We start from the raw sequence: 27389 nt of genomic DNA on the forward strand, positions 1-27389 counted from the left end.
GCGATTCAAGTTTGCATATAGCGGCTAAAACGAATCGCAACATGTTAGTACAAACAACCCCTTAAAGGCACTTTTAGGCATGATGTGCGTCACTCAAGCTTGCGCGGGTTAGGCCCAAAACTGCGATTCAAGTTCGCACAGAGCGGCTAAAACGAATCGCAACAAGTTAATACACGCAACGCCTTACAGGCACTTTTAGGCATGATGTGCAAAACGGAGTCACTCCAAGTAGCGCGCATTAGGCACTGAACTGCGATTAAAGTTTGCACATAGCGGCTAAAACGAATCGGAACAAGTTAATACAAATAACGCCTTACAGGCACTTTTAGGCATGATGTGCAAAACGGGGTCATCCAGCTTGCGCGTGTTAGGCACAGAACTTCGATTCAAGTTTGCACATAGCGGCTAAAACAAATCGGAACAAGTTAATACACACAACGCCTTACAGGCACTTTTAGGCATGATGTGCAAATAGGCGTCACTCAAGCTTGCGCGGGTTAGGCTCTGAACTGCGTTTCAAGGTCGCACATAGCGGCTAAAACGAATCGCAACAAGTTAATACATGCAACGCCTTACAGGCACTTTTAGGCATGATGTGCAATTAGGTGTCATCCAGCTTACGCGGGTTAGGCTCAGAACTGCATTCAAGTATGCACAGCGCGGCTAAAACGAATCGCAACAAGTTAATACACACAACGCCTTACAAGCACATTTAGCCATGATGTGCAAACGGAGTCACTCCAAGTAGCGCGCATTAGGCGCTGAACTGCGATTCAAGTTTGCACATAGCGGCTAAAACGAATCGGAACAAGTTAATACACACAACGCCTTACAGGCACTTTTAGGCATGATGTGCAAATAGGCGTCACTCAAGCTTGCGCGCGTCAGGCACAGAACTGCGTTTCAAGTTCGCACAGAGCGGCTAAAACGAATCGCAACATGTTAATACAAACAAAGCCTTACAGGCACTTTTAGGCATGATATGGAAAACGGCGGCACCCAGCTTGCGCGGGTTAGGCGCCGAATTGCGATTCAAGATTGCACATAGCGGCTAAAACGAATAGGAACAAGTTAATATACACACCACACCTTACAGGAACTTTTAGGCATGACGTGCAAATAGGCGTCACTCAAGCTTGCGCGGGTTAGGCTCAGAACTGCGATTCAAGTTTGCACATAGCGGCTAAAATGAATCGGAACATGTTAATACAAACAACAACTTAGAGGCCCTTTTAGGCATGATGTGCAAATAGGCGTTAATCAAGCTTGCGCGCTTTAGGCACAGAACTGCGTTTCAAGTTCGGACATAGCGGCTAAAACGAATCGCAATATGTTAATACAAACAACGCCTTACAGGCACTTTTAGGCATGATGTGGGAAACGGCGTCATCCAGCTTGCGCGGGTTAGGCGCAGTACTGCATTTCAAGTTCGCACATAGCGGCTAAAACGAATCGGAACAAGATAATACAAATAAAGCCTTACTGGCATTTTTAGGCATGATGTGCAAAAGGGGGTCATCCAGCTTGCGCGTGTTAGGCGCAGAACTGCGATTCAAGTTCGCACATAGCGGCTAGAACGAATCGTAACAAGTTAATACAAACAAAGCCTTACAGGCACTTTTAGGCATGATATGGAAAACGGCGGCACCCAGATTGCGCGGGTTAGGCGCCGAATTGCGATTCAAGATTGCACATAGCGGCTAAAACGAATCGGAACAAGTTAATATACACACAACACCTTACAGGAACTTTTAGGCATGACGTGCAAATAGGCGTCACTCAAGCTTGCGCGGGTTAAGCTCAGAACTGCGATTCAAGTTTGCACATAGCGGCTAAAACGAATCGAAATATGTTAATATAAACAACCACTTATAGGCACTTTTAGGCATGATGTGCAAATAGGCGTCATCAAGCTTGCGCGGGTTAGGCTCAGAACTGCATTCAAGTATGCACAGCGCGGCTAAAACGAATCGCGACAAGTTAATACACACAACGCCTTACAGGCACATTTAGCCATGATGAGCAAAACGGAGTCACTCCAAGTAGCGCGCATTAGGCGCTGAACTGCGATTCAAGTTCGCACATAGCGGCTAAAACGAATCGGAACAAGTTAATACACACAACGCCTTACAGGCACTTTTAGGCATGATGTGCAAAACGGAGTCACTCCAAGTAGCGCGCATTAGGCGCAGAACTGCGATTCATGTTGGCACATAGCGGCTAAAACGAATCGGAACAAGATAATACAAATAACGCGTTACTGGCACTTTTAGGCATGATGTGCAAAAGGGGGTCATCCAGCTTGCGCGTGTTAGGCGAAGAACTGCGATTCAAGTTCGCACATAGCGGCTAAAACGAATCGGAACAAGTTAATACACACAACGCCTTACAGGCACTTTTAGGCATGATGTGCAAATAGGCGTCACTCAAGCTTGCGCGGGTTAGGCTCAGAACTGAGATTCAAGTTTGCACATAGCAGCTAAAACGAATCGCAACATATTAATATAAACAACCACTTATAGGCACTTTTAGGCATGATGTGCAAATAGGCGTCATCCAGCTTGCGCGGGTTAGGCGCAGAACTGCATTCAAGTATGCACAGAGGGGCTAAAACGAATCGCAACGCCTTACAGGCACTTTTAGGCATGATATGGAAAACGGCGTCACCCAGCTTGCGCGGGTTAGGCGCCGAATTGCGATTCAAGATTGCACATAGCGGCTAAAACGAATCGGAACAAGTTAATATACACACAACACCTTACAGGAACATTTAGGCATGACGTGCAAATAGGCGTCACTCAAGCTTGCGCGGGTTAGGCTCAGAACTGCGATTCAAGTTTGCACATAGCGGCTAAAACGAATTGGAACATGTTAATACAAACAACACCTTAGAGGCTCTTTTAGACATGATGTGCAAATAGGCGTTAATCAAGCCTGCGCGCTTTAGGCTCACAACTGCGATTCAAGTTTGAACATAGCGGCTAAAACGAATCGCAACATGTTAATACAAACAACGCCTTACAGGCACTTTTAAGCATGATGTGCGAAACGGTGTCATCCAGCTAGCTCGGGTTAGGCGCACTACTGCGTTTCAAGTTCGAATAGCGGCCAAAACGAATCGGAACAAGTTAATACACAGAACGCCTTACAGGCACTTTTAGGCATGACGTGCAAATAGGCGTCACTCAAGCTTGCGCGGGTTAGGCTCAGAACTGCATTTCAAGTTCGCACATAGCGGCTAAAACGAATCGCAACAAGTTATTATACGCAACGCCTTACAGGCACTTTTAGGCATGATGTGCGAATAGGCGTCACTCAAACTTGCGCGGGTTAGGCTCAGAACTGCGATTCGCGGCTAAAACGAATCGCGACATGTTAATACAAACAACGCCTTACAGGCCCTTTTAGGCATGATGTGCAAATAGGCGTTAATCAAGCTTGCACACTTTAGCCACAGAACTGCGTTTCAAGTTCGCACATAGAGGCTAAAACGAATCGGAACATGTTAATACACACAATGCCTTACAGGCACTTTTAGGCATGATGTGCAAATAGGCGTCACTCAAACTTGCGCGGGTTAGGCTCAGAACTGCGATTCAAGTTTGCACATAGCGGCTAAAACGAATCGCAACATGTTAATACATACAACCCCTTACAGGCACTTTTAGGCATGATGTGCAAATAGGCGTCACTCATGCTTGCGCGGGTTAGGCTCAGAAATGCGATTCCAGTTTGCACATAGCGGCTAAAACGAATCGCAACATGTTAATACACACAACCCCTTACACGCACTTTTAGGCATGATGTGCAAATAGGCGTGACTCAAACTTGCGCGGGTTAGGCTCAGATGTGCGATTCAAGTTTGCACATAGCGGCTAAAACGAATCCCAACAAGTTAATACACGCAACGCCTTACAGGCACTTTTAGGCATGATGTGCAAAACGGAGTCACTTCAAGTAGCGCATTAGGCGCAGAACTGCGATTCAAGTTTGCACATAGCGGCTAAAACGAATCGGAACAAGTTAAGACAAATAACGCCTTACAGGCAGTTTTAGGCATGATGTGCAAAACGGGGTCATCCAGCTTGCGCGTGTTAGACACAGAACTGCGATTCAAGTTTGCACATAGCGGCTAAAACGAATCGCAGCATGTTTATACAAACAAGGCCTTAGAGGCACATTTAGGCATGATGTGCAAATAGGCGTCACTCAAGCTTGCGCGCTTTAGGCACAGAACTGCGTCTCAAGATCGCACATTGCGGCTAAAACGAATCGCAACATGTTAATACAAACAACGCCTAACAGGCACTTTTTGGCATGATGTGCGAAACGGCGTCATCCAGCTTGCGCGGGTTAATCGCAGTACTGCGTTTCAAGTTCGCACATAGCGGCTAAAACTAATCGGAACAAGTTAATACACAGAACGCCTTACAGGCACTTTTAGGCATGATGTGCAAATAGGCGTCACTCAAGCTTGCGCGGGTTAGGCTCCGAACTGCGATTCAAGTTCGTACATAGTGGCTAAAACGAATCAGAACAAGTAAATACACACAACGCCTTACAGGCACTTTTAGGCATGATGTGCAAATAGGCGTCACTCAAGCTTGCGCGGGTTAGGCTCCGAACTGCGATTCAAGTTCGTACATAGTGGCTAAAACGAATCAGAACAAGTAAATACACACAACGCCTTACAGGCACTTTTAGGCATGATGTGCAAATAGGCGTCACTCAAGCTTGCGCGGGTTAGGCTCAGAACTGCGATTCAAGTTTGCATATAGCGGCTAAAACGAATCGCAACATGTTAGTACAAACAACCCCTTAAAGGCACTTTTAGGCATGATGTGCGTCACTCAAGCTTGCGCGGGTTAGGCCCAAAACTGCGATTCAAGTTCGCACAGAGCGGCTAAAACGAATCGGAACAAGTTAATACAAATAACGCCTTACAGGCACTTTTAGGCATGATGTGCAAAACGGGGTCATCCAGCTTGCGCGTGTTAGGCACAGAACTTCGATTCAAGTTTGCACATAGCGGCTAAAACAAATCGGAACAAGTTAATACACACAACGCCTTACAGGCACTTTTAGGCATGATGTGCAAATAGGCGTCACTCAAGCTTGCGCGGGTTAGGCTCTGAACTGCGTTTCAAGGTCGCACATAGCGGCTAAAACGAATCGCAACAAGTTAATACATGCAACGCCTTACAGGCACTTTTAGGCATGATGTGCAATTAGGTGTCATCCAGCTTACGCGGGTTAGGCTCAGAACTGCATTCAAGTATGCACAGCGCGGCTAAAACGAATCGCAACAAGTTAATACACACAACGCCTTACAAGCACATTTAGCCATGATGTGCAAACGGAGTCACTCCAAGTAGCGCGCATTAGGCGCTGAACTGCGATTCAAGTTTGCACATAGCGGCTAAAACGAATCGGAACAAGTTAATACACACAACGCCTTACAGGCACTTTTAGGCATGATGTGCAAATAGGCGTCACTCAAGCTTGCGCGCGTCAGGCACAGAACTGCGTTTCAAGTTCGCACAGAGCGGCTAAAACGAATCGCAACATGTTAATACAAACAAAGCCTTACAGGCACTTTTAGGCATGATATGGAAAACGGCGGCACCCAGCTTGCGCGGGTTAGGCGCCGAATTGCGATTCAAGATTGCACATAGCGGCTAAAACGAATAGGAACAAGTTAATATACACACCACACCTTACAGGAACTTTTAGGCATGACGTGCAAATAGGCGTCACTCAAGCTTGCGCGGGTTAGGCTCAGAACTGCGATTCAAGTTTGCACATAGCGGCTAAAATGAATCGGAACATGTTAATACAAACAACAACTTAGAGGCCCTTTTAGGCATGATGTGCAAATAGGCGTTAATCAAGCTTGCGCGCTTTAGGCACAGAACTGCGTTTCAAGTTCGGACATAGCGGCTAAAACGAATCGCAATATGTTAATACAAACAACGCCTTACAGGCACTTTTAGGCATGATGTGGGAAACGGCGTCATCCAGCTTGCGCGGGTTAGGCGCAGTACTGCATTTCAAGTTCGCACATAGCGGCTAAAACGAATCGGAACAAGATAATACAAATAAAGCCTTACTGGCATTTTTAGGCATGATGTGCAAAAGGGGGTCATCCAGCTTGCGCGTGTTAGGCGCAGAACTGCGATTCAAGTTCGCACATAGCGGCTAGAACGAATCGTAACAAGTTAATACAAACAAAGCCTTACAGGCACTTTTAGGCATGATATGGAAAACGGCGGCACCCAGATTGCGCGGGTTAGGCGCCGAATTGCGATTCAAGATTGCACATAGCGGCTAAAACGAATCGGAACAAGTTAATATACACACAACACCTTACAGGAACTTTTAGGCATGACGTGCAAATAGGCGTCACTCAAGCTTGCGCGGGTTAAGCTCAGAACTGCGATTCAAGTTTGCACATAGCGGCTAAAACGAATCGAAATATGTTAATATAAACAACCACTTATAGGCACTTTTAGGCATGATGTGCAAATAGGCGTCATCAAGCTTGCGCGGGTTAGGCTCAGAACTGCATTCAAGTATGCACAGCGCGGCTAAAACGAATCGCGACAAGTTAATACACACAACGCCTTACAGGCACATTTAGCCATGATGAGCAAAACGGAGTCACTCCAAGTAGCGCGCATTAGGCGCTGAACTGCGATTCAAGTTCGCACATAGCGGCTAAAACGAATCGGAACAAGTTAATACACACAACGCCTTACAGGCACTTTTAGGCATGATGTGCAAAACGGAGTCACTCCAAGTAGCGCGCATTAGGCGCAGAACTGCGATTCATGTTAGCACATAGCGGCTAAAACGAATCGGAACAAGATAATACAAATAACGCGTTACTGGCACTTTTAGGCATGATGTGCAAAAGGGGGTCATCCAGCTTGCGCGTGTTAGGCGAAGAACTGCGATTCAAGTTCGCACATAGCGGCTAAAACGAATCGGAACAAGTTAATACACACAACGCCTTACAGGCACTTTTAGGCATGATGTGCAAATAGGCGTCACTCAAGCTTGCGCGGGTTAGGCTCAGAACTGAGATTCAAGTTTGCACATAGCAGCTAAAACGAATCGCAACATATTAATATAAACAACCACTTATAGGCACTTTTAGGCATGATGTGCAAATAGGCGTCATCCAGCTTGCGCGGGTTAGGCGCAGAACTGCATTCAAGTATGCACAGAGGGGCTAAAACGAATCGCAACGCCTTACAGGCACTTTTAGGCATGATATGGAAAACGGCGTCACCCAGCTTGCGCGGGTTAGGCGCCGAATTGCGATTCAAGATTGCACATAGCGGCTAAAACGAATCGGAACAAGTTAATATACACACAACACCTTACAGGAACATTTAGGCATGACGTGCAAATAGGCGTCACTCAAGCTTGCGCGGGTTAGGCTCAGAACTGCGATTCAAGTTTGCACATAGCGGCTAAAACGAATTGGAACATGTTAATACAAACAACACCTTAGAGGCTCTTTTAGACATGATGTGCAAATAGGCGTTAATCAAGCCTGCGCGCTTTAGGCTCACAACTGCGATTCAAGTTTGAACATAGCGGCTAAAACGAATCGCAACATGTTAATACAAACAACGCCTTACAGGCACTTTTAAGCATGATGTGCGAAACGGTGTCATCCAGCTAGCTCGGGTTAGGCGCACTACTGCGTTTCAAGTTCGAATAGCGGCCAAAACGAATCGGAACAAGTTAATACACAGAATGCCTTACAGGCACTTTTAGGCATGATGTGCAAATAGGCGTCGCTCAAGCTTGCGCGGGTTAGGCTCCGAACTGCGATTCAAGTTCGCACATAGCGGCTAAAACGAATCGGAGCAAGTTAATACACACAACGCCTTACAGGCACTTTTAGGCATGATGTGCAAATAGGCGTCACTCAAGCTTGCGCGGGTTAGGCTCAGAACTGCGATTCAAGTTTGCATATAGCGGCTAAAATGCATCGCAACATGTTAATACAAACAACCCCTTACAGGCACTTTTAGGCATGATGTGCAAATAGGCGTCACTCAAGCTTGCGCGCGCTAGGCTCAAAACTGCGATTCAAGTTTGCCCGTAGCGGCTAAAACTAATCGACACAAGTTAATACACACAAAGCCTTACAAGCAATTTAAAGCATGATGTGCCTCACTCAAGCTATGCGCGCTTCAGGCACTGAACTCCGTTTCAAGTTCGCACAGAGCGGCTAAAACGAATCGCGACATGTTAATACAAACAACGCCTTACAGGCCCTTTTAGGCATGATGTGCAAATAGGCGTTAATCAAGCTTGCGCACTTTAGCCACAGAACTGCGTTTCAAGTTCGCACATAGCAGTTAAAACGAATCGGAACAAGTTAATACACACAACGCCTTACAGGCACTTTTAGGCATGATGTGCAAATAGGCGTCACTCAAACTTGCGCGGGTTAGGCTCAGAACTGCGATTCAAGTTTGCACATAGCGGCTAAAACGAATCGCAACATGTTAATACACACAACCCCTTACACGCACTTTTAGGCATGATGTGCAAATAGGCGTGACTCAACCTTGCGCGGGTTAGGCTCAGATGTGCGATTCAAGTTTGCACATAGCGGCTAAAACGAATCGCAACAAGTTAATACACGCAACGCCTTACAGGCACTTTTAGGCATGATGTGCAAAACGGAGTCACTTCAAGTAGCGCGCATTAGGCGCAGAACTACGATTCAAGTTTGCACATAGCGGCTAAAACGAATCGGAACAAGTTAAGACAAATAACGCCTTACAGGCAGTTTTAGGCATGATGTGCAAAACGGGGTCATCCAGCTTGCGCGTGTTAGACACAGAACTGCGATTCAAGTTTGCACATAGCGGCTAAAACGCATCGCAGCATGTTTATACAAACAAGGCCTTAGAGGCACATTTAGGCATGATGTGCAAATAGGCGTCACTCAAGCTAGCGCGCGTCAGGCACAGAACTGCGTTTCAAGTTCGCACAGAGCGGCTAAAACGAATCGCAACATGTTAATACAAACAACGCCTTACAGGCACTTTTAGGCATGATGTGCAAAACGGCGTCACTCAAGCTTGCGTGGGTTAGGCTCAGAACTGCGATTCAAGCTTGCACATAGCGGCTAAAACGAATCGGAACATGTTAATATAAACAACACATTAGAGGCCCTTTTAGGCATGATGTGCAAATAGCGTTAATCAAGCTTGCGCGCTTTAGGCACAGAACTGCGTCTCAAGATCGCACATAGCGGCTAAAACGAATCGCAACATGTTAATACAAACAACGCCTAACAGGCACTTTTTGGCATGATGTGCGAAACGGCGTCATCCAGCTTGCGCGGGTTAATCGCAGTACTGCGTTTCAAGTTCGCACATAGCAGCTAAAACGAATCGGAACAAGTTAATACACAGAACGCCTTACAGGCACTTTTAGGCATGATGTGCAAATAGGCGTCACTCAAGCTTGCGCGGGTTAGGCTCCGAACTGCGATTCAAGTTCGTACATAGTGGCTAAAACGAATCAGAATGAGTAAATACACACAACGCCTTACAGGCACTTTTAGGCATGATGTGCAAATAGGCGTCGCTCAAGCTTGCGCGGGTTAGGCTCAGAACTGCGATTCAAGTTGCATATAGCGGCTAAAACGAATCGCAACATGTTAATACAAACAACCCCTAAAGGCACGTTTAGGCATGATGTGCCTCACTCAAGCTTGCGCGCTTCAGGCACAGAACTCCGTTTCAAGTTCGCACAGAGCGGCTAAAGCAAATCGCAACATTTTAATACAAACAACGCCTTACAGGCACGTTAAGGCATGATGTGCAAAACGGCGTCATCCAGCTTGCACGGGTTAGGCCCCGAACTGCGATTCAAGTTTGCACATAGCGGCTAAAACGAATCGGAACAAGTTAATACACACAACGCCTTACAGGCACTTTTAGGCATGACGTGCAAATAGGTGTCACACAAGCTTGCGCGGTTTAGGCTCAGAAATGCGATTCAAGTTTGCACGTAGCGGCTAAAACGAATCGGAACAAGTTAATACACACAACGCTTTACAGGCACTTTTAGGCATGACGTGCAAATAGGCGTCACTCAAGCTTGCGCGGGTTAGGCTCAGAACTGCATTTCAAGTTCGCACATAGCGGCTAAAACGAATCGCAACAAGTTATTACACGCAACGCCTTACACCCAGACGGCCACTGACGTCCGACGGACAACCGAACTCGGCCTCAACTCGGCGGCCGATTTCGGACGTCCGCCGGAATTCCGGCGTACGTACGAAAGCGGATGGTCGAATCCGTTCGCCCAGCGGACAGCCGCCGTACGTCCGCCACTGGATTTGCTTTTACACAGCTATGATATAGTTTGTAGTCGTCGTGCTCATCTGAACTGCGTATAAATCAGTAATGCCGTCAAGTCCATTATATGATGCCAGAGCGAATCGATGCGATAGAAAGCGTTTCCATTAAACAGCTTTTTTTTTTTATTTTCCGCATGTTTCATCGTTGAATTCTTCCATCAAAAATTTTTGATGAAAAGTTAAATGACCATTAAACATTTTTCTATCATGATGCTTCAGTGAAATTTTAATCAGTGGCTGAATAGACGCAGCAAGCAGCAAGCTCAAAAAGAACGAAACCGAACCTATCCTCCAAAAAATCTGAAATGAGCCAATCCAATCCACCTGACAAGTTGAAGTTTAGTCATGGAAGATGGCTTCACCACTATAGCTTCACGTTTCCGTGTTCTGCATTTTCTGCGCAGTTACAAATACCTACGGCTGTAATGCACTGCTAGCATTGTTTTTGCTGTGGCTTGGTGCGGCTGGCACACTTTGTTCACCCGCCGATTCCAAAGTAAGTATTTCACCGAACTTTTGTTTCTTTAGTGGAACTTTTCGATGCACCGATGGTGCTGAGCTTTTGGATAAGGAAACAGCTCTGTACAGCAGCCGAACGGTCGAGTGTTTTAGGCGAGACTGACAGGATGGCTCCGCGCCGACTAACTAAATTGCAGCCTCAAGTCTGAGGGCCATCTTTCTCGGCATTACTGGACGCTGCGCCAGTAAGCCGCGCAACTTCTCTGTCTCTGATAAAGGAGTGCCTGCCCGAGCTTTAAAGGAGTTAATTTGTTAACCATGCGCAACGTGCTGAGTTGTAAAAACTATACGAGAAAACTTTTGCACTCCGCGAGCCTATCGTGCGACATGCCTACACTTGTGAAAACGTCGCGCGTTTTTTTTTTTTTTTTTTTTTTTTTTTTTTTTTTTTTTTTTTATGGACAGCCGCTCATCTTTCTCTCGAGCTTTACGGCAACTACAGTTTCTAGAAGGAACGGCTGTAGCTACTAAATAACTAAAGGTTTAGTACTCTTCTTCAGCTTTGACAAACCAGGACAGCACCTTGCGCATGTTGGTTATGCATGTGGGACCGAACCGCGCAGAACAACCGGACAAGGAGATGAGAGAAAAAAAAAAGTCAGCACTTGTCTTTTTCTTGACCCGTTGTTCTGCGCGGTTCTGGCAGGAATTTGACATACCGCCGCCGCGACACAGTTGGGCTGTGAGCTCTGGTGCCTGCAACGCCTTCTTTTATGCAAAACAGGCATACTGGGAGGCCATGCAAGCCGCGGGCTCAAAAGAAAAAAAACAAAAAAACAAACGAGTTGAGCAAAAGTGAGATGAAAACAAAATTGTTGTTGCTTTGTCCTTACAGATATTCAAAGGCTCCTCAGAACTTCATTGCATTATTGACAGCAAGATAATGCCAAAGCTACACTAGAGCCATGCAGCACCTTATAGTGCATGATACTGAGCTTATGTCTCGCACTGAAAGCTCTTACCATGTTCTTAGATTATCATATTAAAGTAGCTTTAAACCCATGCTTGTTAATACAGTGATAGCCATAAATTGAATCTAGGGCATCATGCTCACATACAAGGCTTCTGATAACCGCTGGTCACATGATGTGGGCTATAGCAGAAACCTGTACCTGGTCATCTTACAAGCATTTGTGCAATTGATGCTTTTAATGTGTTGTAAAAGTTTTTGTGTTCTGTTTCTGTATGGGAATGCTTTCCTTATTGAAGGCTAACATTTGGCTTGCTACAGCAAAACCTCTACCTAGTCATCCTAAAAACAGCACCGCAGTTGGTGCTTTTAGTGTGTTGTAAAAGTATTTGTGTTCTGCTTCTGTATGGCAATGTTTTTCTCGTTGAAGACTAGCATGAGGCTTCCAAAAATTTTTCAGATGCCATTTGCTGTAGCCGATTTCGTAAGCCAACAGGAAGCAGCACTTTGAACATGGAAAACTGTCATCCACGGGGAAAAAACAGCAACATCCCTTTGCATTCTCATTTCTTTGGTATGGCTAAAAGTGAGTATAGTATTATTATCTATATTATTAATATTGAATCATGATTGTCAGTGTTGAAGTTGTTTGAGCGTGATGATTTTAAACACACAGGACATCCCTTCGACATTAAGGTTTTAGCTTGTTTACATGTAGGATGTAGAACTGGTTTCAACAAACTTTATGCAGCAAATTCTTTTTACATTGTCCACCATGTTACTTTTTGTCATTGTCCGTTCGGTGACTGGAGGAGGGAGAAGTAAATAACCAGTATTTTACGTTTACACAGTCGTCCACTCTTAGCTTGAATGGGAATGTGTGGCATGCAGTTTGCAAAATAGCAATGCATCCGTCGCAGCCATGCATCAAGGCTAAGTGGCTTGTGCGTAGAGGGACTAGCCGCTCCAGCTTCACGTCATCTGCCTCTTTGCTCCGGTGTGCAGACGTGCATTGAGGCAAAGTGGTTTATGTGTAGAGAAACCAGGAGCTTCTTTGTCACATCTGGCTGTTTGTTACGGTGTGCAGATGCACATCGAGGCAAAATGGCTGATGTGTAGAGGGACCAGGAGCTGCTGCTTAACGTTCTTCGCCTCTTTACTACAGTGCACAGCCGTGCATTGATGCTAAGTGGCTTGTGCATGGAGGGCCCAGGAGCTGCAGCTTCACGTCTGCCTCTTCGCTCAGGTATGCAGGTGCGTATTGAGGCAAAATGGCTTATGCATAGAGGGACCAGGAGCTGCTGTGTGGCGTAGTCTGTATATTTGCTATGGTGCATATTGAAGTACAGTGGGGGGGGCTCATGTGTAAAGGTACCATGAGCTGCTGCGTCATGTCGTCTGCCTCTTTACTATCGTGCGCAGGCATGCATCAAGGCAAAGTAGCTTATGCATAGAAGGACCAGGAACTGTTGCTTCACATCTGCTATGATGCGCAGCTGCGTATTGTGGGTGGTGGTGGAAAACATTGCCATCAGATACAAATACAGGAGGTTACTCACTAGCTGACCCTGAGGGGGCCTGTCCTGACAAAAACAAGGGGTCCCTAGTTTGGGACCCCAGTGGTGGTAGAGGGACTAGAGGCTGGTACTTCACGCTGTCTGCCTCTTCGCTACGGTGTGCAGCTGCGATGGATGCAGTGGCATCTCAAAAAGTGCATGCCACGCACTCGCATGTTCAGCCTGAGTGGACGACTGTGTACCTGCTATAGCTTTGTTAGAATAAACCTAGGCCAAGTTGGATAAATTATAGCTCACCTCATATGTGGTCAGCAAAAAAAAGCCACTCCAGAAAATCTGATGCATTTACTGTCATAGGATTCTTATTCATATACATGCTACTGACAAGTCAGATTCTTCACCCTCAGAAATGCCAGAAAAATAACCAAGGGTGCATCTGCAATAGTCTAGCTTGCTCTTTCTCTGCAGACTTGAGTCAGATGTGTGTTCCATTGCTGTGGGTAGGACAGGTGTGAATCTTTGATTTTAAGCTTGCAACAAGTATGTTATTGTAGTTTAAAGGCAAAACGGTACTAATAATCGCAGCCCCCCGTGGCCTTTATCCCCTTTTAATAGTGTTGCTAGACACTGAATTATTAGTTTACTCTGCACTGTTTCTGTCTAGTTAATGTGCGGAGATGTACATATATTTATATGACTTGGAGTTGTCGACTTTGCACTTAGAAACATTGTAGCGTTATCTGATGTGTTGCTTTCATTTCTTTAATGATTTCTGTAAGGTATCGGTGGGTATGCTAGGCACCATTATTAGTCTGCTCTTTTTGAGTCACCTGTTCAACGCCGAGCTGCGGCCGTCTCCCACTTGCCCTCGGACAGGAGGCGGAGAGACGCGCACAGAGAGGCAGCTACAGTGCTTAACGGAAAGGTAGGCAGAGAGGGAAAGAAGTCCCCTCTTCCGAGGACTTTGCTGTCGCACTCGAAGACGCGGGGACAGGCAGTTTGTTCTCGTTGCTGTGTCATGTAGGGGGCTCATTTTTATTTAAGGAGCTTTAGTTGGACTGTGAAAAAGGCTGACCGCCGAAGAATTGACGCGTTTGAATTGTGGTGCTGGCGAAGACTCTTAAGAGTTCCTTGGACTGCCAGAAGATCAAATCAGTCGATATTGTCGACCATAAACCCTGACTGCTCATTGGAGGGTCAAATTCTAAAGTTAAAGCTCAGCTACTTTGGTCATCTGATGAGAAGAGAGGAGTCGCTGGAGAAAGATTTGATGTTGGGAAAGGTTGAGGGTCGCCGGAGAAGGGGTAGGCAGCGAACGCGATGGTTAGATGGCATTCTCGAGGCATTGCAGATGAAGCTATGTGATGTTAAGAAGATAGTGAGAGACCGGAAAGCGTGGCGTGACATGGTCCACAGGGTCACGAAGAGTCGGACACGACTGAACGCCTGAACTGAACTGACGAACAGTATACAACTAAGGGGTCCTTAGTACTAAGCGTACTAAGGGGTCCTTAGTACGCTGACTGGACCCATCACCCGGAGGCAGCACAGCTTTGAAACGAGCACCTCTTTTGGAAGAACTGCTTATCGTTAAAAGAAAAAACACTGTCAGGTTGAAGGGTGTAAGGCCCGCTTCCTTATTGGGGAGCCCATAAAAGTGACAATTATTCAGTGCAGGCGCGCTGAGTGGGGTCTCGTTGAGGATTCCAACCCTGGATGTCAACAATGGTGGGAGATGGCGGCGTTGAAAAAGGGCAAGTGTGTAACAGTGACAGTATGATGCGGAGCGGGAGGATGTGGGTTGGCTCTTCTGATTTGGTCCGCAATGGTGCTGACTCGGACGCCAATAATTGCAATAATTGCCCTGTAAAAGGAGCCGCCAAGGATGCAAGCTTTGGGCAATGGTTGCGCACGTGGGACGCCGTTTTGATGGGTTCTAATTTTTTTTTTTACCTAGGGGAGAGAGTTTGGCATGTGACCTAGTGAGCCAATCATTTCGAGGTCCATTCACTAAATTCTGTTTGTTGTGAAACGAATTTGTTGTCCCTTTTGCATTGCTTGTATTAGGGAGAGGGTGAAGAACTTATGAAAGTGGAAAGACATGCCAAAATGTTTGTTAGCCAGTCATGTGTGAGTTCGTTGTCATTGGGGATGAGAAATGTGGGCGGAGTCCCGAAGTTAATGAAACGGCCCCGCGGCCTGGAGAACTCGTTCTGAGCTAAATTTTGATCTCTTTCCTCTTCGACATAGATCATGGTCATTGTTTCACCTGTTGTAAATACGTACATTCATGTATAAAATTTTCAGTTCATCTTCCTCTCCGTGTGCAAGTTGTTGTGGCCAGATGCAGTAAATTCACTATTTTCATTTCTATATAACGTGCCTTTCTGAAGATGGTGAGCTCTTTTGTCCAATCCTGTAAGAAAGCAGCAAAGCGCTCCCAAATCTTCCACAAAACTGTGTGATATCTTTAATACTAACTGCGGCTTGGTGTCGCTCACAACATGTAGTTGAGGTAGATTTCTTCCCCCCCTCCCCCTCTTTTTGTTCGTTCAAATGAGGACCAGCGGACACTAACTCTTGCTTTTGTAATGCCCTAGGCCCCGCCTTAAGGCAGTACTCCAATGTCAATACCATTTTTATAGCTATGGCTGTCCAACAGCACTAATGTCTTTTATACACTTCTTTTACTAATCTCTTACCCAAGTGGTGGCTTATACTGCGGGGGTGAAAGTCTCTGGACAGTATGTGTAGATTTTGGACTAGAATCGCGATGTAAACGAATTGTGACCTTATTTCTCTTGCACACATGAAAGAACTAACGTTCAACTTTCACATCGACAAGTATGATCCGAGTTTCCTGGTCGATGTGAAAGTTATGTGCTTTGATTGCAGTTTGTGTAGTCCACACACTTGTCCCCGATATTACATAGGGGCAAATTAGGCGCCTTTACAGGGGCAGTTTCTTTGGCGCCCACTACCTTCCCCATAAATAAGCTACAGTATTTCTTGTGAACAGCTGGCTCCATTTATAAATACCATTATTTTTTTTGTAATTTGTTGTGCGTAGTTGAGAAATCCATGACATACATGCACAGCTGGTTGCCAGAATTGTGCAGCCATATTTCAGTAACTAACATCCATGCTGCATGCTGCCGGTAATACATCAGGAGCTTGTGGTTGTCAGCTTTTTGTGTTTTGTGTGACTATAAGCCTTGCTATTTTAATGTCACATATAGCGCTGTGGGTAAACAAATAACTTTACTTTTAACTCTTGTAGAAGCATGAACACTGCGCAATCACTGCCGCGGGCTATGCATCCACATTGGGCTTTAGCCACATGTCAAATGTCTATCTTTATTCTGCTGCAGCAGCTTGCATGTTATCAGATAAGTTACTTCGTCGCAGCTGCTCTAAGGAGACGCTTTCTAGACGCTTGTAGCCTAGATGTTGATGTCGATATACCCCCGACACGCCCAGGGAATGTCTTCGGTAGAGGGCACATGGAAACCAGCGAAATGTGCAGTTTACAGAACAAAAAGGTAACAATTTTAAATGATGTTATTATTGATCACTTCTTTTCAGAGCAGGAACAATGACTTTAGAAATCTGCCTGTTAAACCGCTCAAAATGCAGGTTTCTGCCGCCAATGCGTACCTGTGTAATACTGCAAAGCTCTGGCTGTGCTTTATGTTCATATACAGCATCCTTTATGCTTAGTTTCTCTGCATGTGCACTCCATGTCTTGGGCATTGCTGAGGGCGCATGGCAGCAAGCATAACATGCCATGTTTGGTCAGAGTGGCATGTTCAAAAAGACGACATAAAAACATTAAAATACTGAATGCCAGGTTCTGGTCAAACTACGTTTGTATCTTTTGTTATTCTGCATGGGTTTTGCTGCAGTTATATGACCTTTCTATATAGTATGTGACAGTTCTGAATGGAGATGCATGCGTACAGTGCCACCTGGAAAAAGCAATTGAGAGAAACTGGCAGTTGCCCTTGGAGATGTGTAATCAAAGTTCAGCACAGATAACTTGAATTTCATTTTCCCTTCTATTGCAGGAGGAGCCCAGCCTGCTCATTCCATCTTAGGCCTGAAAGACCAGCAACAGCTGATCGAGCAAATGCACAGGATAGTAACTGCTCCTGGAATTCCGGCCTGCGGAGGCCGCCCACAGAGAACTCGATCATCTCCTCGCTAATTCCGAAATATTAGGTTTCAATAAATACCTTTTCCTCCACCACCTCCCCAAGGGAAGAGCTGTCACGGCCAAGGATAATTAAAAAAAATTATTCAAGCAGATTCTTAATACTCCAGTTGGCCTGCATTTTACCATGCCATTCCTTAACATTGATATTTTTTTAGTGTAGACTATTTATGCATGCAGTTTTTGCAATAAAGCAAAAAAAAAATGCTGTTTTTACAACCACGCATGCTGGTATGCCTATGCACTTAGCATGTTTTCAGGAATGGTGCATTTGTGTAAAGCTCAGCTAGCATATGTGCCTCTTTGATGGAAGTTTTCATTGCACACTACTGTTCAGTGCTTTGTGTGTGAAAGTAAAGCAGACAACAGGAAACTTGAACCTGTTGCATATTCTATTGTCTGCTTTACTCTCACGACAAAGGCATTGAGCACTAGTATGTGACTGAAATTTCCATGGCACATGCTTGCTGAGCTTTACACGAATGTTATTGGCAAGTTTTTACACCAATAGCGGGCCCTGCAAGCATGTTCCGGGAAACGTCCGAATGTCCACCTCCGGCTGCCCGTCGGACGTCCGTGGGACGCGATCCGGATCCACGAACGATAGTCCGACGGACGTCCGCTGTACGTATATCGAACATAACCGGACTTCCGTCGGATGTCCGAAGGTCCGAAAAAGGACGTCCGTCGGTCGACCGTCGGACGTCTATGGCCGTCTGGGCAGGCACTTTTAGGCATGATGTGCAAATAGGCGTCAGTCACACTTGCGCGGGTTAGGCTCAGAACTGCGATTCAAGTTTGCACATAGCGGCTAAAACGAATCGCGACATGTTAATACAAACAACGCCTTACAGGCCCTTTTAGACATGATGTGCAAATAGGCGTTAATCAAGCTTGCGCACTTTAGCCACAGAACTGCGTTTCAAGTTCGCACATAGCGGCTAAAACGAATCGGAACAAGTTAATACACACAACGCCTTACAGGCACTTTTAGGCATGATGTGCAAAAAGGCGTCACTCAAACTTGCGCGGGTTAGGCTCAGAACTGCGATTCAAGTTTGCACATAGCGGCTAAAACGAATCGCAACATGTTAATACATACAACCCCTTACAGGCACTTTTAGGCATGATGTGCAAATAGGCGTGACTCAAACTTGCGCGGGTTAGGCTCAGATGTGCGATTCAAGTTTGCACATAGCGGCTAAAACGAATCGCAACAAGTTAATACACGCAACGCCTTACAGGCACTTTTAGGCATGATGTGCAAAACGGAGTCACTTCAAGTAGCGCGCATTAGGCGCAGAACTGCGATTCAAGTTTGCACATAGCGGCTAAAACGAATCGCGACATGTTAATACAAACAACGCCTTACAGGCCCTTTTAGGCATGATGTGCAAATAGCGTTAATCAAGCTTGCGCGCTTTAGGCACAGAACTGCGTCTCAAGATCGCACATAGCGGCTACAACGAATCGCAACATGTTAATACAAACAACGCCTAACAGGCACTTTTTGGTATGATGTGCGAAACGGCGTCATCCAGCTAGCGCGGGTTAATCGCAGTACTGCGTTTCAAGTTCGCACTTAGCGGCTAAAACGAATCGGAACAAGTTAATACACAGAACGCCTTACAGGCACTTTTAGGCATGATGTGCAAATAGGCGTCACTCAAGCTTGCGCGGGTTAGGCTCCGAACTGCGATTCAAGTTCGTACATAGTGGCTAAAACGAATCAGAACAAGTAAATACACACAACGCCTTACAGGCACTTTTAGGCATGATGTGCAAATAGGCGTCGCTCAAGCTTGCGCGGGTTAGGCTCAGAACTGCGATTCAAGTTTGCACATAGCGGCTAAAACGAATCGCAACAAGTTAATACACGCAACGCCTTACAGGCACTTTTAGGCATGATGTGCAAAACAAGTCACTTCAAGTAGCGCGCATTAGGCGCAGAACTGCGATTCAAGTTTGCACATAGCGGCTAAAACGAATCGGAACAAGTTAAGACAAATAACGCCTTACAGGCAGTTTTAGGCATGATGTGCAAAACGGGGTCATCCAGCTTGCGCGTGTTAGACACAGAACTGCGATTCAAGTTTGCACATAGCGGCTAAAACGAATCGCAGCATGCTTATACAAACAAGGCCTTAGAGGAACATTTAGGCATGATGTGCAAATAGGCGTCACTCAAGCTAGCGCGCGTCAGGCACAGAACTGCGTTTCAAGTTCGCACAGAGCGGCTAAAACGAATCGCAACATGTTAATACAAACAACGCCTTACAGGCACTTTTAGGCATGATGTGCAAAACGGCGTCACTCAAGCGTGCGTGGGTTAGGCTCAGAACTGCGATTCAAGCTTGCACATAGCGGCTAAAACGAATCGGAACATGTTAATATAAACAACACATTAGAGGCCCTTTTAGGCATGATGTGCAAATAGCGTTAATCAAGCTTGCGCGCTTTAGGCACAGAACTGCGTCTCAAGATCGCACATAGCGGCTAAAACGAATCGCAACATGTTAATACAAACAACGCCTAACAGGCACTTTTTGGCATGATGTGCGAAACGGCGTCATCCAGCTTGCGCGGGTTAATCGCAGTACTGCGTTTCAAGTTCGCACATAGCGGCTAAAACGAATCGGAACAAGTTAATACACAGAACGCCTTACAGGCACTTTTAGGCATGATGTGCAAATAGGCGTCACTCAAGCTTGCGCGGGTTAGGCTCCGAACTGCGATTCAAGTTGCATATAGCGGCTAAAACGAATCGCAACATGTTAATACAAACAACCCCTAAAGGCACGTTTAGGCATGATGTGCCTCACTCAAGCTTGTGCGCTTCAGGCACAGAACTCCGTTTCAAGTTCGCACAGAGCGGCTAAAACGAATCGCAACATTTTAATACAAACAACGCCTTACAGGCACGTTAAGGCATGATGTGCAAAACGGCGTCATCCAGCTTGCGCGGGTTAGGCCCCGAACTGCGATTCAAGTTTGCACATAGCGGCTAAAACGAATCGGAACAAGTTAATACACACAACGCCTTACAGGCACTTTTAGGCATGACGTGCAAATAGGTGTCACTCAAGCTTGCGCGGGTTAGGCTCAGAACTGCGATTCAAGTTTGCACGTAGCGGCTAAAAGGAATCGCAACAAGTTAATACACACAAAGCCTTACAGGCACGTTTAGGCATGATGTGCCTCACTCAAGCTTGCGCGCTTCAGGCACAGAACTCCGTTTCAAGTTCGCACAGAGCGGCTAAAACGAATCGCAACATGTTAATACAAATAACACCTTACAGGCACGTTAAGGCATGATGTGCAAAACGGCGTCATCCAGCTTGCGCGGGTTAGGCCCCGAACTGCGATTCAAGTTTGCACATATCGGCTAAAACGAATCGGAACAAGTTAGTACACACAACGCCTTACAGGCCCTTTTAGGCATGACGTGCAAATAGGCGTCACTCAAGCTTGCGCGGGTTAGGCTCAGAACTGCATTTCAAGTTCGCACATAGCGGCTAAAACGAATCGCAACAAGTTATTATACGCAACGCCTTACAGGCACTTTTAGGCATGATGTGCAAATAGGCGTTAATCAAGCTTGCGCACTTTAGCCACAGAACTGCGTTTCAAGTTCGCACATAGCGGCTAAAACGAATCGGAACAAGTTAGTACACACAACGCCTTACAGGCCCTTTTAGGCATGACGTGCAAATAGGCGTCACTCAAACTTGCGCGGGTTAGGCTCAGAACTGCGATTCAAGTTTGCACATAGCGGCTAAAACGAATCGCGACATGTTAATACAAACAACGCCTTACAGGCCCTTTTAGGCATGATGTGCAAATAGGCGTTAATCAAGCTTGCGCACTTTAGCCACAGAACTGCGTTTCAAGTTCGCACATAGCGGCTAAAACGAATCGGAACAAGTTAATACACACAACGCCTTACAGGCACTTTTAGGCATGATGTGCAAATAGGCGTCACTCAAACTTGCGCGGGTTAGGCTCAGAACTGCGATTCAAGTTTGCACATAGTGGCTAAAACGAATCGCAACATGTTAATACATACAACCCCTTACAGGCACTTTTAGGCATGATGTGCAAATAGGCGTCACTCATGCTTGCGCGGGTTAGGCTCAGAAATGCGATTCCAGTTTGCACATAGCGGCTAAAACGAATCGCAACATGTTAATACACACAACCCCTTACACGCACTTTTAGGCATGATGTGCAAATAGGCGTGACTCAAACTTGCGCGGGTTAGGCTCAGATGTGCGATTCAAGTTTGCACATAGCAGCTAAAACGAATCGCAACAAGTTAATACACGCAACGCCTTACAGGCACTTTTAGGCATGATGTGCAAAACGGAGTCACTTCAAGTAGCGCATTAGGCGCAGAACTGCGATTCAAGTTTGCACATAGCGGCTAAAACGAATCGGAACAAGTTAAGACAAATAACGCCTTACAGGCAGTTTTAGGCATGATGTGCAAAACGGGGTCATCCAGCTTGCGCGTGTTAGACACAGAACTGTGATTCAAGTTTGCACATAGCGGCTAAAACGAATCGCAGCATGTTTATACAAACAAGGCCTTAGAGGCACATTTAGGCATGATGTGCAAATAGGCGTCACTCAAGCTAGCGCGCGTCAGGCACAGAACTGCGTTTCAAGTTCGCACAGAGCGGCTAAAACGAATCGCAACATGTTAATACAAACAACGCCTTACAGGCACTTTTAGGCATGATGTGCAAAACGGCGTCACTCAAGCTTGCGTGGGTTAGGCTCAGAACTGCAATTCAAGCTTGCACATAGCGGCTAAAACGAATCGGAACATGTTAATATAAACAACACATTAGAGGCCCTTTTAGGCATGATGTGCAAATAGCGTTAATCAAGCTTGTGCGCTTTAGGCACAGAACTGCTTCTCAAGATCGCACATAGCGGCTAAAACGAATCGCAACATGTTAATACAAACAACGCCTAACAGGCACTTTTTGGCATGATGTGCGAAACGGCGTCATCCAGCTTGCGCGGGTTAATCGCAGTACTGCGTTTCAAGTTCGCACATAGCGGCTAAAACGAATCGGAACAAGTTAATACACAGAACGCCTTACAGGCACTTTTAGGCATGATGTGCAAATAGGCGTCACTCAAGCTTGCGCGGGTTAGGCTCCGAACTGCGATTCAAGTTCGTACATAGTGGCTAAAACGAATCAGAACAAGTAAATACACACAACGCCTTACAGGCACTTTTAGGCATGATGTGCAAATAGGCGTCGCTCAAGCTTGCGCGGGTTAGGCTCAGAACTGCGATTCAAGTTGCATATAGCGGCTAAAACGAATCGCAACATGTTAATACAAACAACCCCTAAAGGCACGTTTAGGCATGATGTGCCTCACTCAAGCTTGCGCGCTTCAGGCACAGAACTCCGTTTCAAGTTCGCACAGAGCGGCTAAAACGAATCGCAACATGTTAATACAAACAACGCCTTACAGGCACGTTAAGGCATGATGTGCAAAACGGCGTCATCCAGCTTGCGCGGGTTAGGCCCCGAACTGCGATTCAAGTTTGCAGCATAGCGGCTAAAACGAATCGGAACAAGTTAATACACACAACGCCTTACAGGCACTTTTAGGCATGTCGTGCAAATAGGTGTCACTCAAGCTTGCGCGGGTTAGGCTCAGAACTGCGATTCAAGTTTGCACGTAGCGGCTAAAACGAATCGCAACAAGTTAATACACACAAAGCCTTACAGGCACGTTTAGGCATGATGTGCCTCACTCAAGCTTGCGCGCTTCAGGCACAGAACTCCGTTTCAAGTTCGCACAGAGCGGCTAAAACGAATCGCAACATGTTAATACAAACAACGCCTTACAGGCACGTTAAGGCATGATGTGCAAAACGGCGTCATCCAGCTTGCGCGGGTTAGGCCGAACTGCGATTCAAGTTTGCACATAGCGGCTAAAACGAATCGGAACAAGTTAATACACACAACGCCTTACAGGCACTTTTAGGCATGACGTGCAAATAGGCGTCACTCAAGCTTGCGCGGGTTAGGCTCAGAACTGCATTTCAAGTTCGCACATAGCGGCTAAAACGAATCGCAACATGTTAATACAAACAACGCCTTACAGGCACGTTAAGGCATGATGTGCAAAACGGCGTCATAAAGCTTGCGCGGGTTAGGCCCCGAACTGCGATTCAAGTTTGCACATAGCGGCTAAAACGAATCGGAAAAAGTTAGTACACACAACGCCTTACAGGCACTTTTAGGCATGACGTGCAAATAGGCGTCACTCAAGCTTGCGCGGGTTAGGCTCAGAACTGCATTTCAAGTTCGCACATAGCGGCTAAAACGAATCGCAACAAGTTATTATACGCAACGCCTTACAGGCACTTTTAGGCATGATGTGCGAATAGGCGTCACTCAAACTTGCGCGGGTTAGGCTCAGAACTGCGATTCAAGTTTGCACATAGCGGCTAAAACGAATCGCGACATGTTAATACAAACAACGCCTTACAGGCCCTTTTAGGCATGATGTGCAAATAGGCGTTAATCAAGCTTGCGCACTTTAGCCACAGAACTGCGTTTCAAGTTCGCACATAGCGGCTAAAACGAATCGGAACATGTTAATACACACAATGCCTTACAGGCACTTTTAGGCATGATGTGCAAATAGGCGTCACTCAAACTTGCGCGGGTTAGGCTCAGAACTGCGATTCAAGTTTGCACATAGCGGCTAAAACGAATCGCAACATGTTAATACATACAACCCCTTACAGGCACTTTTAGGCATGATGTGCAAATAGGCGTCACTCATGCTTGCGCGGGTTAGGCTCAGAAATGCGATTCCAGTTTGCACATAGCGGCTAAAACGAATCGCAACATGTTAATACACACAACCCCTTACACGCACTTTTAGGCATGATGTGCAAATAGGCGTGACTCAAACTTGCGCGGGTTAGGCTCAGATGTGCGATTCAAGTTTGCACATAGCGGCTAAAACGAATCCCAACAAGTTAATACACGCAACGCCTTACAGGCACTTTTAGGCATGATGTGCAAAACGGAGTCACTTCAAGTAGCGCATTAGGCGCAGAACTGCGATTCAAGTTTGCACATAGCGGCTAAAACGAATCGGAACAAGTTAAGACAAATAACGCCTTACAGGCAGTTTTAGGCATGATGTGCAAAACGGGGTCATCCAGCTTGCGCGTGTTAGACACAGAACTGCGATTCAAGTTTGCACATAGCGGCTAAAACGAATCGCAGCATGTTTATACAAACAAGGCCTTAGAGGCACATTTAGGCATGATGTGCAAATAGGCGTCACTCAAGCTAGCGCGCGTCAGGCACAGAACTGCGTTTCAAGTTCGCACAGAGCGGCTAAAACGAATCGCAACATGTTAATACAAACAACGCCTTACAGGCACTTTTAGGCATGATGTGCAAAACGGCGTCACTCAAGCTTGCGTGGGTTAGGCTCAGAACTGCGATTCAAGTTCGTACATGGTGGCTAAAACGAATCAGAACAAGTAAATACACACAACGCCTTACAAGCACTTTTAGGCATGATGTGCAAATAGGCGTCGCTCAAGCTTGCGCGGGTTAGGCTCAGAACTGCGATTCAAGTTGCATATAGCGGCTAAAACGAATCGCAACATGTTAATACAAACAACCCCTAAAGGCACGTTTAGGCATGATGTGCCTCACTCAAGCTTGCGCGCTTCAGGCACAGAACTCCGTTTCAAGTTCGCACAGAGCGGCTAAAACGAATCGCAACATGTTAATACAAGCAACGCCTTACAGGCACGTTAAGGCATGATGTGCAAAACGGCGTCATCCAGCTTGCGCGGGTTAGGCCCCGAACTGCGATTCAAGTTTGCACATAGCGGCTAAAACGAATCGGAACAAGTTAATACACACAACGCCTTACAGGCACTTTTAGGCGTGACGTGCAAATAGGTGTCACTCAAGCTTGCGCGGGTTAGGCTCAGAACTGCGATTCAAGTTTGCACGTAGCGGCTAAAACGAATCGCAACAAGTTAATACACACAAAGCCTTACAGGCACGTTTAGGCATGATGTGCCTCACTCAAGCTTGCGCGCTTCAGGCACAGAACTCCGTTTCAAGTTCGCACAGAGCGGCTAAAACGAATCGCAACATGTTAATACAAACAACGCCTTACAGGCACGTTAAGGCATGATGTGCAAAACGGCGTCACTCAAGCTTGCGTGGGTTAGGCTCAGAACTGCGATTCAAGCTTGCACATAGCGGCTAAAACGAATCGGAACATGTTAATATAAACAACACATTAGAGGCCCTTTTAGGCATGATGTGCAAATAGCGTTAATCAAGCTTGCGCGCTTTAGGCACAGAACTGCGTCTCAAGATCGCACATAGCGGCTAAAACGAATCGCAACATGTTAATACAAACAACGCCTAACAGGCACTTTTTGGTATGATGTGCGAAACGGCGTCATCCAGCTTGCGCGGGTTAATCGCAGTACTGCGTTTCAAGTTCGCACTTAGCGGCTAAAACGAATCGGAACAAGTTAATACACAGAACGCCTTACAGGCACTTTTAGGCATGATGTGCAAATAGGCGTCGCTCAAGCTTGCGCGGGTTAGGCTCAGAACTGCGATTCAAGTTGCATATAGCGGCTAAAACGAATCGCAACATGTTAATACAAACAACCCCTAAAGGCACGTTTAGGCATGATGTGCCTCACTCAAGCTTGCGCGCTTCAGGCACAGAACTCCGTTTCAAGTTCGCACAGAGCGGCTAAAACGAATCGCAACATGTTAATACACACAACCCCTTACACGCACTTTTAGGCATGATGTGCAAATAGGCGTGACTCAAACTTGCGCGGGTTAGGCTCAGATGTGCGATTCAAGTTCGCACATAGCGGCTAAAACGAATCGCAACAAGTTAATACACGCAACGCCTTACAGGCACTTTTTGGGAAGATGTGCAAAACAAGTCACTTCAAGTAGCGCGCATTAGGCGCAGAACTGCGATTCAAGTTTGCACATAGCGGCTAAAACGAATCGGAACAAGTTAAGACAAATAACGCCTTACAGGCAGTTTTAGGCAGGATGTGCAAAACGGGGTCATCCAGCTTGCGCGTGTTAGACACAGAACTGCGATTCAAGTTTGCACATAGCGGCTAAAACGAATCGCAGCATGTTTATACAAACAAGGCCTTAGAGGAACATTTAGGCATGATGTGCAAATAGGCGTCACTCAAGCTAGCGCGCGTCAGGCACAGAACTGCGTTTCAAGTTCGCACAGAGCGGCTAAAACGAATCGCAACATGTTAATACAAACAACGCCTTACAGGCACTTTTAGGCATGATGTGCAAAACGGCGTCACTCAAGCTTGCGTGGGTTAGGCTCAGAACTGCGATTCAAGCTTGCACATAGCGGCTAAAACGAATCGGAACATGTTAATATAAACAACACATTAGAGGCCCTTTTAGGCATGATGTGCAAATAGCGTTAATCAAGCTTGCGCGCTTTAGGCACAGAACTGCGTCTCAAGATCGCACATAGCGGCTAAAACGAATCGCAACATGTTAATACAAACAACGCCTAACAGGCACTTTTTGGCATGATGTGCGAAACGGCGTCATCCAGCTTGCGCGGGTTAATCGCAGTACTGCGTTTCAAGTTCGCACATAGCGGCTAAAACGAATCGGAACAAGTTAATACACAGAACGCCTTACAGGCACTTTTAGGCATGATGTGCAAATAGGCGTCACTCAAGCTTGCGCGGGTTAGGCTCCGAACTGCGATTCAAGTTCGTACATAGTGGCTAAAACGAAT

The 27389-nt window shown here is 46.2% G+C and overlaps 1 long non-coding RNA gene across 2 annotated transcripts; it reads left to right on the forward strand.

The window, feature by feature from the left end:
- The first annotated feature begins 10765 nt into the window (after positions 1–10765).
- Positions 10766–17849, forward strand: LOC146210159 (uncharacterized). 2 transcript variants are annotated; one of them, XR_014708351.1, is made up of 3 exons: positions 10766–10895; positions 12289–12414; positions 17413–17849. It is a non-coding gene; the product is annotated as an uncharacterized LOC146210159 (long non-coding RNA). The 2 variants fall into 2 exon arrangements; XR_014708353.1 differs by lacking the exon at positions 17413–17849 and adding an exon at positions 12916–15583.
- Positions 17850–27389: the final 9540 nt, after the last annotated feature.

This window comes from Amblyomma maculatum, chromosome 1, assembly GCF_055883805.1.
Source record: "Amblyomma maculatum isolate TAMU_Amacu chromosome 1, ASM5588380v1, whole genome shotgun sequence".
NCBI lineage: Eukaryota > Metazoa > Arthropoda > Arachnida > Ixodida > Ixodidae > Amblyomma > Amblyomma maculatum.